At 39.2% G+C, this 13,877-nt stretch overlaps 1 long non-coding RNA gene across 1 annotated transcript; it reads left to right on the top strand.

Moving 5' to 3' along the window:
• The first annotated feature begins 274 nt into the window (after nucleotides 1-274).
• LOC140116648 (uncharacterized) lies at nucleotides 275-13,140 on the top strand. Its single transcript, XR_011852884.1, has 3 exons — nucleotides 275-438; nucleotides 11,754-11,865; nucleotides 13,034-13,140. It is a non-coding gene; the product is annotated as an uncharacterized lncRNA (long non-coding RNA).
• Nucleotides 13,141-13,877: the final 737 nt, after the last annotated feature.

Genomic DNA, 13,877 nt, shown 5'->3' with positions numbered 1-13,877 from the left:
TGTGTTTTAATCTAAAGGTTGTAGGCTAGCAACTCGCTGCTTTTGCCTTTTCACTCCATAGCCCTGGACATTTTAGGCAAAAAATAGGAGTACATTGTGCCTTTTGCCCAGAGTCTTCAATAGCATGCTTGTCCTTTTACTCTTTTTTACTCATACCTTTATGGAATAGGCAGCAGTTTGATCCCATGTTTATGTTTTCCTGTTCTTTGTTGTTCTGTTACCTAGGCAACGGCAGCGTCACAAGGGGGTGTGTACTTTGCGTGGCTCCCGGAAGTGCCTCATCGCTGTGTTTGCGGTGTTCACGTCACGGGGGGCGTGCATATATGGGCTTCCCCTTGTGACGTGCCGCTGTAGGCTTAAGAAAGCGCCCGTCGCCTATCGCAGTCTGATATTTGTCCATGTTGCCACTCTGCTAAATAAAAGATTGAACACCCTTTGGTGAGTGCCACTTATACTATCTCTTATATTGATGATTGGATGCTGCATGTATATAACGGGAGCAGAGCACCTACAACACGTGACCCATAGCCTATGTGGGAAGAGCTACAATACTGTGGCAGTACATGGTAGGTTCAATCAGACAACTTATGGTTTAAGTACCTTAGGGGGTTTTGAAAAATAGTAAAAAAGAAAATAAAAACAAGTTAACAAATATTATATTAAAAACTTAAATTCAAATCACCCCCCTTTCCCCAGTAAATATATAAATTTATAAATAAACAGTAAAATCCATAAACATGTTAGGTTTTGCCCCGTCCCAAAATTATCTTTCAAAATATAATAACAGTTATCCCCGGAAAATAGTGCTGAAAGTTGAAAATACCACTTACTTAATACCACAGTGCTAAAAATGGTAGCACCGAAGTATGAAAAAGTTATTAGTGCTAGCAAATGCCAAAATTGAAAAGAAAATTGTACAGGAGGTTTTAATTTTTGTAAATGTATGAAAACATTGTAGAACCTATAGCCCATGATCGCACCGACCCAAAAAAAGAAGTAAACATGTCATTTGGGGCGCACAGTGAAACCCGCTAAATCCAAACCACCATTTTCACTGCATTTGGATTCTTTTTCCCGCTTTACAGGCATGTAATATTAAATACCATCACTATGAAGTGCAATTTGTTACACAGAATACAAGCCCTCACACAGCTGTTTACATGGAAAAATAAAAAATAGATTTTTGAAGGTGGATAAAAATAGGAAATACAAAACCGAAAAAGGGCCTCAGAGGGAAGGGGTTAATTAGGCAGCACCTTTGCTATCCTATGTAGATAGACAAAGGTGAATGTCTCAGAGACCTAACCAACAACATACCTCCCACACAATATGCAGATTATAAAAGAAAATGCCTTCAGATCTACTTGGTTGCAATAAAACCTACACAAAAGAATATCAATATGAAAAAAAATTAAATGAACTTTTGCTGGATCCCACTTTGGACACTCACAAACTTAGTGTGATCAATGCACACTCGCAAAAAACACACTTGCTTTTCTGTTTGCTATTCCAGATGTGGAATGGAGCCCTTGGAGAGCGGGAATACAGTTTTAAAAGCCAATTTTTACTTTAAATCACTGTGATTGGTCAGTAGGATTTGATTACTTACTTAGTCGGATTTGACTGTGTCTACTTCTATATACGCAAATAACACCTTCTGCCCATGGTCTTTGCCATCATCAAGAGCAGAAAGGATCTTCAAGTGCAAATTTCTTATACTTGTAGTACTACGCTTATATTTGTACTTTATCAACTGTAAATATCTCTATTGTATATATTGGTTTTTCAAGTGTTCCCTTTGTTCTTTCGAGATCCCTTGTCTTGTAAATAAACTACCCAATATAATTCAGTTACAGGGGTTGGTAGCAGTCCACTGTACAGTGCTGATAAGTCTCTGTTTCACTGAGGCTAGTAAAAGGAGACTTTGCAGAGTTGTGAGCTAGTGTTGTGCCATACCAGAGGTTGTGTGGATGACTCTAACTCACTTCCTGTGCGTTTCCACAACCCGTGCATTCACGGAGTATCTATAAAAAAAAACAATAATTTATTTGACCTTGTGTACCCCTTCCAGGGTCTGAAATGTCACAAATATCATGGAGTGCTAAGGGGTTAAACATGGCTGTTAATGTTTGTTGGCTCAATTTTACACTTTATCATGTATGTCTGTGAAAATGTGAGTGGTCTACTCAAAAGGGTTGACTATATATATATTATAATATTAAATATAAAATATATATATATATAATATATATATTAAATGGTGGCAGTTATCGGCCATCGGAGTTCTGTCCCTCTGTGCAGAATGCAGCAATAAATCTCTATACTATATTAATTATTATAATTTTATATCATTGCTAATGCTCTGCACATAGTTATAACAGGCAAGTACATTTATACTAGCAATTAAAGCTCAGGTTACATTGTAAGGACAATTTAGACAGAAACCGACATCACCAACGTGTATTCAGTAGTCAACTTCAGGCGGTCCCCTACTTAAGGACACCCGACTTACAGACAACCCATAATTACAGACAGACCCCTCTGACCTCTGGTGAAGCTTTCTGAATGCTTTACTATATTCCTAGATTGCAATGATCAGCTGTAAGGTGTCTGCAATGAAGCTTTATTGATAATCCTTGGTCCCATTATAGCAAAAAATGTTTAAACTACAAATGTCACTGGGGCCAACATTTTTTTTTGTCTGGATCTACAATTATAAAATATACAGTTTCGACTTACATACAAATTCAACTTAAGAACAAACCTCCGGACCCTATCTTGTACGTAACCCGGGGACTGCCTGTATATGCACATTAGCATTGATGACTATATATCTTGTTCAGTCAGATCAGGCAAATAACACAAATGTCATAGTTTTTCACATAGTTCACAAGCTTACACACAACAAAGCACACATTCCCCCTCCTTCTGACTGGTGAAGGTGACTTTCAGGCAGGATCTCACATATTGATCAGTCTGAGTGCTGAGCTCTGGGGCAGAAAGTGTTGCAGCCGGTTTACATATAAAACAGGACACAGAAATGAAAGAAATAAAATATAAAATAATACAGTGTCCATATTATATCTACATCTTAGATTATCTACAACTATCCTAAAAGATTAAAAGTCTGAAATACATGAAAACAAACAGAGAATGGAGCTTATTCTAAATCAGTGAATTGAGCACTTGAAATATGTCACTGGATGTATTTCTGTACCTAGAATAATGGTACACTTTCTTATTTTACCCTGACACATATAATCTTGTCACTACATTGCGGCGTCAAATGACCTTACGGAATTGGAAACCCAACTCCTGAAGTATGGTCTTTACTGTGCTGATGCAGTGACAGCTGTAATGATCAGCAATGCGTACAGGTCCTCCCCTTGTGCCGCAGAGTGAGCACTGACATGTGCTGTGTAGTGGGGGTGGCGGACTGGGATCTCCCTCCTGCTCACATTAGGATTCTGTGCACAGTGTGCACATTAAGTCAGTCTGCAGAGCAGAAAAGAAGAAGGGAAACCCCAGAGAACTGGAATTGATAGTTATTCGCAGAGCATTACTATTTGAAACCAGACAGTGTAGACTCCTTTTGTAATTTAACATCAAAATACTACCCCACTTTTTGCTGCCTAATGCAAAACTCCTTTGAATAGGTATTAACAATTAAATTTCTTTATGCACTGACCCAGTTCTTTTTTAGTCGGTGCTATAAAAAACCATGAGGTGGATAACAGTTGTGCGCACAATGAAGGCATGCATCTTTTAGTATTGCAAATACACATTACTTGTATACCTTGTATTTGGTATTACCTTCTCTGTTACCTATTCCTTTAAAACATTCCAATGTTCTACAGAGGACATTTCTCCTTTACATGTTGTTTAAGAAGCATGGAAAATACATGGTTTTTATAAATGAATCCACCATTTTGTACTGATTATGTAGGGAATTCATTATAAACGCCAGTCTTGAAATTTCCCTTAGTTTCTCTCCGGTGCCCATGAAGAGGCTCTGTGAAATACAGGCACCGTTTCTCCCAGGTTGGACCTGTTTAGATGAGGTCTGAACTGTTTTCTGTTATAGTCTCTTGTTTACCAGAGAAGACTGTAGTAAATCTGTACAAGCATTATTTTAAATTGCAGTACTATTCTGTTTATGGCAAAATTGTGGGGTTGAGAGACTTTCATATTTGCTTCACTCAGTGCTATATTGACAACAATGTCTAGCGGGTATGTTATGCTGCAGTATTATAAACAATAGTCATTGGGGAAGATTTATCAATCTGTCCTGTTTTGTTCACCAACAACATTGGATTAATGGAAAAAAACAGAAGTGTGGAAAAGCACATTGGAAAGAATGATTTGGTAAGGAAAAATCACTGAAGCACCGATGATTAATTTCTGTATAATGGTGGATCTTTATAAAAGCGGTATGGGCAGGCTTCCGGCTTCTTCTCCCTGGCCCCATGGCTCCGTCTTCTGCTCTTCAGGCCCCGACGCATCACAATGCACAGCCATATACTATATCACATGTCCGCAACACCGACGCATCATTGGGATATGCCCGGGCACCAATGCAATAAACTGCCCAGTGATTTATTGTAATTTGCCTGGGAACGTTGTCAAAACCATATAGAGATTATAGTTACGTGATGAAGATTCAAATATATGTATGGGCAGCACTCTGTGATATGCATGACTGACTGGCATGACTGCTGGTGAGAGCACACTATAGAGAATAGGTTTAAATGATGAACATTCCAATATGTATATGGGCAGAACAATGTAATATTGATAACTGAATAGGGTAACTATAATAGTGATACCAAGGTATTGCTATTGATCCCTTATAGTTGTCAGCAGGCAGAAGCACACTGGTTGCTAAAAGCAACAGTACTATCAGCAACTACTATATACAGTTTTTTTGTTTTGTTTTTTTAAATAGCAAGTCTTTATTTTTTTCAACCTATGGTAGTAGAACACTATTAATGTAAATTATGCACACACACACATGGCAGCTGGCATGGACAAACTGGATACTAATAGAAACTCTACTCTCAGCAACTACAATATACTCAAAGGAGTGCTGGCGTATGATAAAGATCATGCCCTCCCCCCCTGTCCCAGCAGATACATTAAGAGGCATAGACCTCTTGATGTATCCATCAGGCAGCTGCGCCGCCTGGCAAAGCTAGGCCATCTGACCTGTTTTGCATAAAAATCTCTGCAAACTAATGTTCGCAGGTTTTTATAAATTATGTAGGCGAGGGTGGGAGTGGCATAGGCACAAAAATAATCACAATTTCTTGACCAGAAGAGAGCCACTACCGCAAGCCGCTTGATGTTGTTCCTTGTACGTTTTTAAAATGGCTCAATGAAGGATATATTATTGGAAAGCAATATATACCATTCTTTGTCTTTTGGTTCCATTCTGATGCATATTGCTTAGCTGAGGCTTTTTTGAAAGTCGGTAAGCAAGGGATCCATGAAGTAGCAGTGCAATTGTATGTATTTTGTTTTTGCCCATTATACTTTTTATTAAATTATATAAAAATAGAATAATATGAAAAAGATTTAATTGATAATGTAATAGATAATTATCATTTACAATTGAAAATGAAATCTTCAGCCATATATGTTCATCTGTAACTGGGCAGTGCAATCTTCACCTTTTTCAAACAAAACATTTTTTGAACATATTTACAAGTTGCCTTTATAAAACTATCGTGACTAGTAGAGTAAAATGGAATACAGATAAAGGTCACAGTAGGTTACAACATTATTGATGAGCTGGAATTCAAATTACTATTGACAAGAAGAGTTAAGAAAGGTCATGACACTTTGTCTCCAATAACCAACCCCCTCCCCTCCAACACACACACATAAGCACTGCAGTATGGTTTGGTCAAATTAATGAAAAATACTATTTTAAAGCATCGTATGTGTCTGATCACTACTTTGCATCAGTATTTGAAAACCAAACTCATATTAATCCAAAATCCATAAAAAAAATCTTTTTGATTATACCTTTTCTTTGTACCACCCCTTGTTCTAGTTTAGAAATATTGTTGCAATGTGCTAACCAGAATACTGCTTGTTGGACCTGTTGCATTGATGTTTGGGCAGGGCTTTAGTGGTGCAATAGATTACCTACTATAGTAGTAAAACTGCAGAAGGAGTGGGTAAAAGAGAATTTAAAGTGAGAAGTACATTAAAAAAGATAAACTGGAAGGGCTTGGAGAACCTTAGAAAATGCAATCTGCACCAGAGCTGTTGGATTTAATAAAACAATATTACCTAAAGGGAATTAACATAGTTGCAACACATTGGGGAAATATGTCCCCTTTTGTATGTGGAACACTCTGACAGGTATCTAATGTATGAGCAGATAGCCTTATAAGCACACTCTGCCCTCAGGTAAGTTTTCTCTCCTATATTTAGCTTTTGAGGCAGTTTTCTTCTGTTGGGTAAGTGTGAAAAAAGCCGACCTGAGTATAAGTCACCGCACCTAATTTTACCACCAAAAACTGTGAAAACCTATTGACTCGAGTATAAGCCGAGGGTGGGAAATGCATTGGTCACAGTCTCCCCAGTATATAGATGGCCAGCCCCTGTATATAGCCAGCCAGCCCTGAGTAGTATATATCCAGCCAGCCCCCTGTAGTACATAGCCAGCCCCCTTTAATATATAGCCAGCCACTTGTAATATATAGCAAGTCATCCCCCCCTTTAGTATATAGACAGTCCCCTTTAGTATATAGCCAGCCATCCCCCTTTAGTATTTAGCCAGCCCCTTTTAGTATATAGCCAACCCCATGTAGTATGTGTAGCACCCTCCACTTTGTGTAAAATGTCGGGTCCTACAGCATTGGCAATGTACTGTGTATATACCTTTAATTGTTATATGTTTAATAGAGAAGGGGCCGGCCAACCAAGGTGAGGGAGTAGCAAAGTATTATGGGAAGAAGAAGGGAGGAGTTAAGAGAGAGTCAGAGTGAGGAGGCAGTCTGCAGTTGCAGAGTGTTGAGCAGCAGTGAGAGGAAGACTGCAGGAGACAGCAGACGTTGAAGCCGGTTTTAGAGGAGACAGGCAGGAGAATCTCAAGTCTCAGAGAATCTTAGAGGAGTTAAGCAGCACAGCAAGCAGAGGTTGTGCCTGTAATAAGCGTAGTGCAGTGCAGCTGAGGAACAAGTAAGGAACATATTGAGGAGCATGTGGAGAATCATATTGAGGAGGATTGCTCACCAAGGTGGCTGGCATCCCTACAGTTCAAATAAAGTGTGCAAGTGTTTATTTGGCGCCACCATCATCGCAAGGCAAGTGTTATACTCCTCCTCCATTCATCCCCTGGGAGACAGCCCTAGTCGGGAAGGGTTCATAACAACACGCTGACCCCAGCACCTATCTCCCAAGCCAACGATTATCATCCTGACTGGCGTCACAAACATTTCCCTACAAGTCCTTTCCTTCCCCACTTTTTCAAGGAGTCTAGTGGCGGCCCATAGTTCCCCGTCACTACCCTTGGCCTAAGGGGACGGGGCGACACGTATGGATGCATGGATATTTTTATTTCTGCTATTTTGCAGTAATTGCTATTCAAGCATGGCTATTTTTATTTCTGCTGTTTGTAGTAATGGTTATTCTAGCATAGATACAAGGGCTGCAGAGATGGCTAAATCCAAACATGCAAGTAAAATGGCTGCTGTCTGCAGGGAGGACTTATTCAAGCATGCAAGTACGATGGCTGCTGTCTGTGGAGATGGCTAAATCCAAGCATGGAAGTACAAGGGCAGCTGTCTAAGGAGATGCCGAAACCCAAGCATGCAAGTACAGGTGTAAATATCTTTGAAATTCAAGCATGCAGGTACTATGGCTACACTATGGAGTAATGGCTAAATCCAAGTTTGCAGGTACGATGGCTGCTGTCTAGAGCGATGACTCATCCAAGCTCTCAGGTATGGAATGGCTTATCATGACCTGGAATTGTGTATATCTTAATGGTGTAGCCATGATGAAATTTGCCTAAAGAGTAGATATACTTATATATAGTGAATGATATGACAAGGAGCCGGTTCTTCCCCAACAACATCAGAGACACAAGAGAGGGCATCAGCTTTGATGTTCTTCTCAGCTGGACGGAAATGAATCAGGAAGCTGAATCGAGAAAAGAAGAGGGACTAGCAAGCCTGATGAGGATTGATATGCTGAGCAGTCTAGAGATATAGGAGATTCTTGTGTAGACATCGACTGGATGACGAGCTCCTTCCAGAAGATAACTCCATTCCTCCAAAGATAGCTTTATGGCCAGAAGTTCCTGATCACCTATGGAATAGTCTTCTCCGTATCAGGCCGTGTGAGAACTGGAGCAGAGGCAGAGGCAGACTTCAATTGAGAGAAAGCCTCTTCAGCTGCCGGAGGCCAGAGTTTAGGATTGGCGTTCTTCTTGGTCAGGGCCACAATGGGAGATACGAGGAAAGAGAAGTGTGGTATGAACTGCCAGTAATAATTAGCAAAACCTAGGAATCTCTGGATAGCATGAAGTCCTACTGGGCAAGGCCAGTGAAGTACAGCAGATAGCATGGCAGGATCCATCTGTAGTCCCATGTTAGAGATAATGTATCCCAGGAACGGAAGACTGTTCTGATGGAATTGGCACCTCCCGAGCTTTGCATATAGGTGATTCTCCCTTAACTTGTGGTACGTGGGACCTGTGGGAAACAAGGTCCGTAAAGAACACCAGGATATCATCAAGATAGACCACAACACAGGTATAAAGTATGTCTCTGAAAATGTAATTGACAAATTCCTGGAAGACTGGTGGGGCATGATGCCAGACAAAGGCTCATTTTGTGAGCTGAAACATGTTGCTAAATAAAGTATTATGTGCCTGACGATTACAATGATTATCAGAAGTCTTCTTGAGGGCCGAATGTTAAAAAGTCCCCTGTTCACTGGGGAACAGCAAAAAAGTTGGGGGTATTTGTGGACAGCAAACTTAATTTTAGTGACCAGAGCCAGGCAGCTAATAAGTATTGATAGGGCAAATAATTTTACAGGCAGACTACAGGTTTTCTTTCTGTTTTCCTCTGTGTTTGTTTATACAACTCTAAACAGTAAGTGTTAACCCTTTCTGCTCTCTGCTTGGTTATAGCATGCTATGAGTATTATATTCAAATATGAAGCTGGAAGCTAAATGGTAAATCCTTGCTGCTCAGAGCTATGTAAATGAAGACAGGTAATTAGCCTCCACAGACTCACAAAATACAGGTTGGAATACAGAAGGGAGGTCTGTAGCATGATTTATTTTGCAATCTAAGCAACAAAGTGTATTCAAATTTTACAATTTAAAATATATGCTTTAAATAGTTCCATTTATCCTACAAACAACAAGCACTCATACTGCTCTGTCAATGGAAAATTTAAAAAGTGCTTTTGGAGAGCAATCAAACTTATTAAGGAAATGAGCAGACTAGAATACAATGATAAATAACTTGGAGTTATTCAACTTAGAAAAAGACGGCAAAGGCCTTTACAAATATTGGAATGGGAAGTACATGGATCTAACTAAACTTCTTTTTAGATATAGGCTTGTGGCCAAGGCAAGGAGACTCCCTCTATGCCAGATGTGGCTCTTTTGATGGCTGCATAATATGAAACTATGACAGGACCTGTCAGTTGTGTATTTTGTCCAAAATATTAACTAATATATCATGTTATCAGCTGTTTTGAAGGAAGCTGACAGATCCAGTTATGATAGTGGTGAGATGGTGCCTTAATATCCGTGTGAGGATAGGAAGGCAAACAAGGGAAGACCATGTAGCGCTCATAGAGTAGTATTATTGAATGAACACGGTTAGTGGTATTGAAGTATATAATTGGAAAGAGGCTCACCACATGTGGTTGTGCTGCATTAGGCACAATGCTAGTTAACGCTTAGTATCGGTGTGGAAATCCTATAAGGGTGATATATAGGATGCATGAGAAAATAGAATGGGCATGATTAATGGACTGGACACAAGCATTGTAAACTATGTGTATCTGTTGGCGTCTTAAGATGTGTATGTAAAACATTAGGGGTGCATCTACTGAGGGCATGTGCTGGGCTATCTTTCTACTGGGGGCATGTGCTGGGGCTAACTATCTACTGGGGGAATGTGCTATGACTACCTATCTAATGGGGGGCATGTACAGTGGCTACCTATCTACTGGGGGGACATGTGCTGTGGCTACCTATTTACTACCAGCCATGTGATGGTGCTACCTATCTACCGAGGGGGCATGTGCCGTGATTACCAATATACTGGGGGGCATGTGCAGTGGCTACCTATCTACTTGCGGGCATGTGCTGGGGCTGGCTGTCTATTTGGGTGCATGTGCTATGGCTACATATGTACTGTGGGGCATGTGCTGTGGCTACCTATCTACTGGGGGCATGTGCTGTGAATACCTATTTACTGGTGGCATGTGCTGTGAATACTTATTTACTGGAGACCATACACTGGGACTACATATCTACTAGAGGGGAAGTGCTGTGGCTACCTATCTACTGGGGGGCCATGTGCTGTGGATACCTATATAGTGGGGGACATGTGCCGTGGCTATCTACCGGGAGGCTATCTACTGAGAGGCATATTGTATGGCTCTCACTGAATTACATTTTAAAATATGTGGTGTTCACGGCTCTCTCAGCCATAAAGGTTCCTGATCCCTGACTTAAATTATTGCAGATTTTGGGCTAAAGAATCCAAATGAAAGACAATTATAGAATGTAACATTAAATAAGATAAAACGATAGTCACAGCTTCAACATCCATAAGTAAATCAAGTCAAGATAAGTTCAATGTTGAAGAATTTAAGGTTTTAGTATCTCTATATTAAAAAAGAAGGATGAGAAAACCTCATGTTAACCAAAAACAAGTCCCATGTGGTGATCATGCCTGATTGACAGTTCTCATAACTTACTGGTCCTTACAATATATCTCACTCTTGACAGATGAGGAACTGAGGATTCTCATGAAACATCTGGAATAATAACTCATTAACCTTCACAGCAGAGAAGCGCCACAGGGGCATCATGCTGACATTAAGGATCCTATCACATGATAAAATGCAACAAGGCAATCTAATGTTACTTATAATCTGCATCACTGGAACAAAGCACATTAACATTGCAGCGATTTCCAAACTGATCCTACCCATCATCTCTCTTCATTTTCTTTCCCTCTTCCATAGCCATATTTCTCAAACTCCCTGTTACTAATCTTATTCTGAGCTACTTGCCTCCCCCTTTTCTTCACCCCCTCCTCTCGTTCTTAGCACTTTTGGGTTTAAACACCTAACAATGACTACTAAATGTTTTAAGGTTGCTATAGAAACAGCAGCAGATGCATCTTCCACCCCAGAGTATACAGAATTTACCATACGTGGCACCTGCAAGATGACACTAGATGCTAGCATAATCTGACGCACACAAATGCTTTTTAACACATTGATGTGCTCAGGAGAGTAAAATCCTCCTGGATGGGAAGACAAATGTAGTACATAAATAAACGTGTGTTGCATTGAAACCAATTAGAAATAAATAACATTGCATATGTGTGAAAGTATGATCATAAATAGCAGCAGTTTCTCTTTCCTTTTGTGTATCATTTTCTATTAGGTCGTAATCTGCCAAAAATGTCATTGTAACAGAGATTAAATATGTATTACTACAACAAAAATTGAAAATGGACCCTTTTTATTGTCTGTTTCAGAAAAGTGTGAAAACAGGTTTAATATGTTTCAACATTTACCATGGTTCACCAAAGGTCATTACTAAGAAGATGTCATCTGTGTTCCTCTTTTTCCGGTCCTAGAACTTTTGGGGTAAGTTTTTAGACTTCACATTAAATTATTAAAACCCACAGTGCCGACACAAATATTTAATAACTTCTTCATCAAAAATTTACTGCAGAGGCTGTCATAATTAAACAGATCTGTACAAGATGAGAGCATGGAAACTGGAGAAATTTGATTGGTTGAGAAACGAGGTCAACCCCCCCCCCCCTCCATGTGTTTGCAGGGAGGGGGTTCATACACACAAGTCGTACCCCTAAAACTATATTGTAATTATCACATATCTTTTAAGAAAATATGTCTTGCTTGCTTCTATGTAACCATGGGTAACATGTAACCCTTTGAAGGAATGTACTTTTGTCATTATTGCAAGATATTCCTTGCTATAAACAACCTCTAATGCTAGGTAGATGCTCTATCTATCATACAAACGAATCCTCTGTCCCAACAGAATTGTATGGATTTGTATGGATAATGTACTATGAAATGTTTAAAGGTAGGAATTATTAGTTGTATGTTTGTGGAAGGAAATAAATTAGTTCAGAATGTCCTACACTATTCTTTTTCCTGTGCTCAGCCTCTCACTTTCAGAAACATTGCAAATTCTGTAAATTATTCAGAAAGATAAAAAAAAGACAGAAAACGGAGTGATTGTACTGCTGAATCTTGCATATTAAATCAACAATTCACCAACCTGTGGTTCACTGAAAGCTGAAGCTTCCTACATTATTTGTGTCCCATTAAGACAGATGATACTGCTTTTCTAAGAGATTTGAGAGTCTGTTTCTTTTTATTATGCTAAGCATTAAACATGCTCACCACTTCGACCCATGTTGTCCTTCACTCAGGCTATCATACACATCATGTGATGTGACAAATGAGTCATTAGCCATCATGCCACCAGGCATGTTCCCTTATTGCTGTGTTAGTTTTCCCAAATAGGTTTGTAATGAAGCTAAAAAATACTCCCTACCCCACTTTAATAAGAATATTCTGCATTGGACTGTGCTTGTACATACCTTTTAACCCTTTATATAGTATTGCTCTCATTTTACTTGGAAAAGCACCAAATCTTTGAAAGATGAACTACATATTTTAGGATTCCTACATTTAAGAAGAGAGCTGTGCTTTACAAAACAAGGCAGCAAAATCTCTTCTTAAAAAGTTAATGCAGTATTTTTTTCATCTTGCATAGCAGATACGCTATAGATCAGCTTCTGAGACCACCCCAATGACTGAGAGGATATTTTTGCCTAGATGAAGAGAGTGTGAGAAATCCAAGAAACCGTATTAAGACTGGATAAATACAAGGAAATATAACTACTTTTATCAATTACAAATCAGTTCCATTAAACAGTAACTGATCTTTATATCATTGATATGACTGCATGTTAGAATAGTGACACAAGCCCAACATTCCAGTCAGAAAAAATCATCCAGGCGACAAATTAGAATCAATTTAAAGACCCTTAGGCCACATGTCAGTATTGTGGTCAGTATCCGGCATTAGTATTTGTATACCCAAACCAGGATTCCAACACTGGTTTTGGCTAACAAATACAAAACACTGCTGTGTGATGTTGGCCTGGCTTATATTCACAATTCTGAATAGAAGATTAAAATCACATAAACAGGAATGTATTTATTATAGAGACAGACAATGCTTCCGTTACAAGGGATAGTTATATATTTGATCATCCACAACAAATATGCTTGGAGATTTTGTTGCTAATACAACCAACAGTCAAAGAATTGACATGGTCATATTCAAAGTGTGGAGGAAGGTGTGGATCACTTCCCAGCCCATGTAACATCCAGACACATACCTGCATGTCTATAAATGCATGTTCCAGGGGCATAACTACAGTAGTAACAGCCATATGGGGCCCTCAGTTTTAATGTGTACAGTATATCCTCTATATGTGTTTGTGAGTGTAGATGTGTGTTTGCAAGTGTAGAAATGTGTGTCTATGAGTGAAGAACTGTATGTTTATGTATATAGGTATAAAAATATGTGTGCATATATTAGTGTAATATGTATA

The sequence above is a fragment of the Engystomops pustulosus genome, chromosome 2, assembly GCF_040894005.1.
Source record: "Engystomops pustulosus chromosome 2, aEngPut4.maternal, whole genome shotgun sequence".
In the NCBI taxonomy this organism is placed as follows: Eukaryota; Metazoa; Chordata; class Amphibia; order Anura; family Leptodactylidae; genus Engystomops; species Engystomops pustulosus.
The sequence above is the reverse complement of the archived record's forward strand: the minus strand, read 5'-3'. Positions and strand labels throughout refer to the sequence as shown.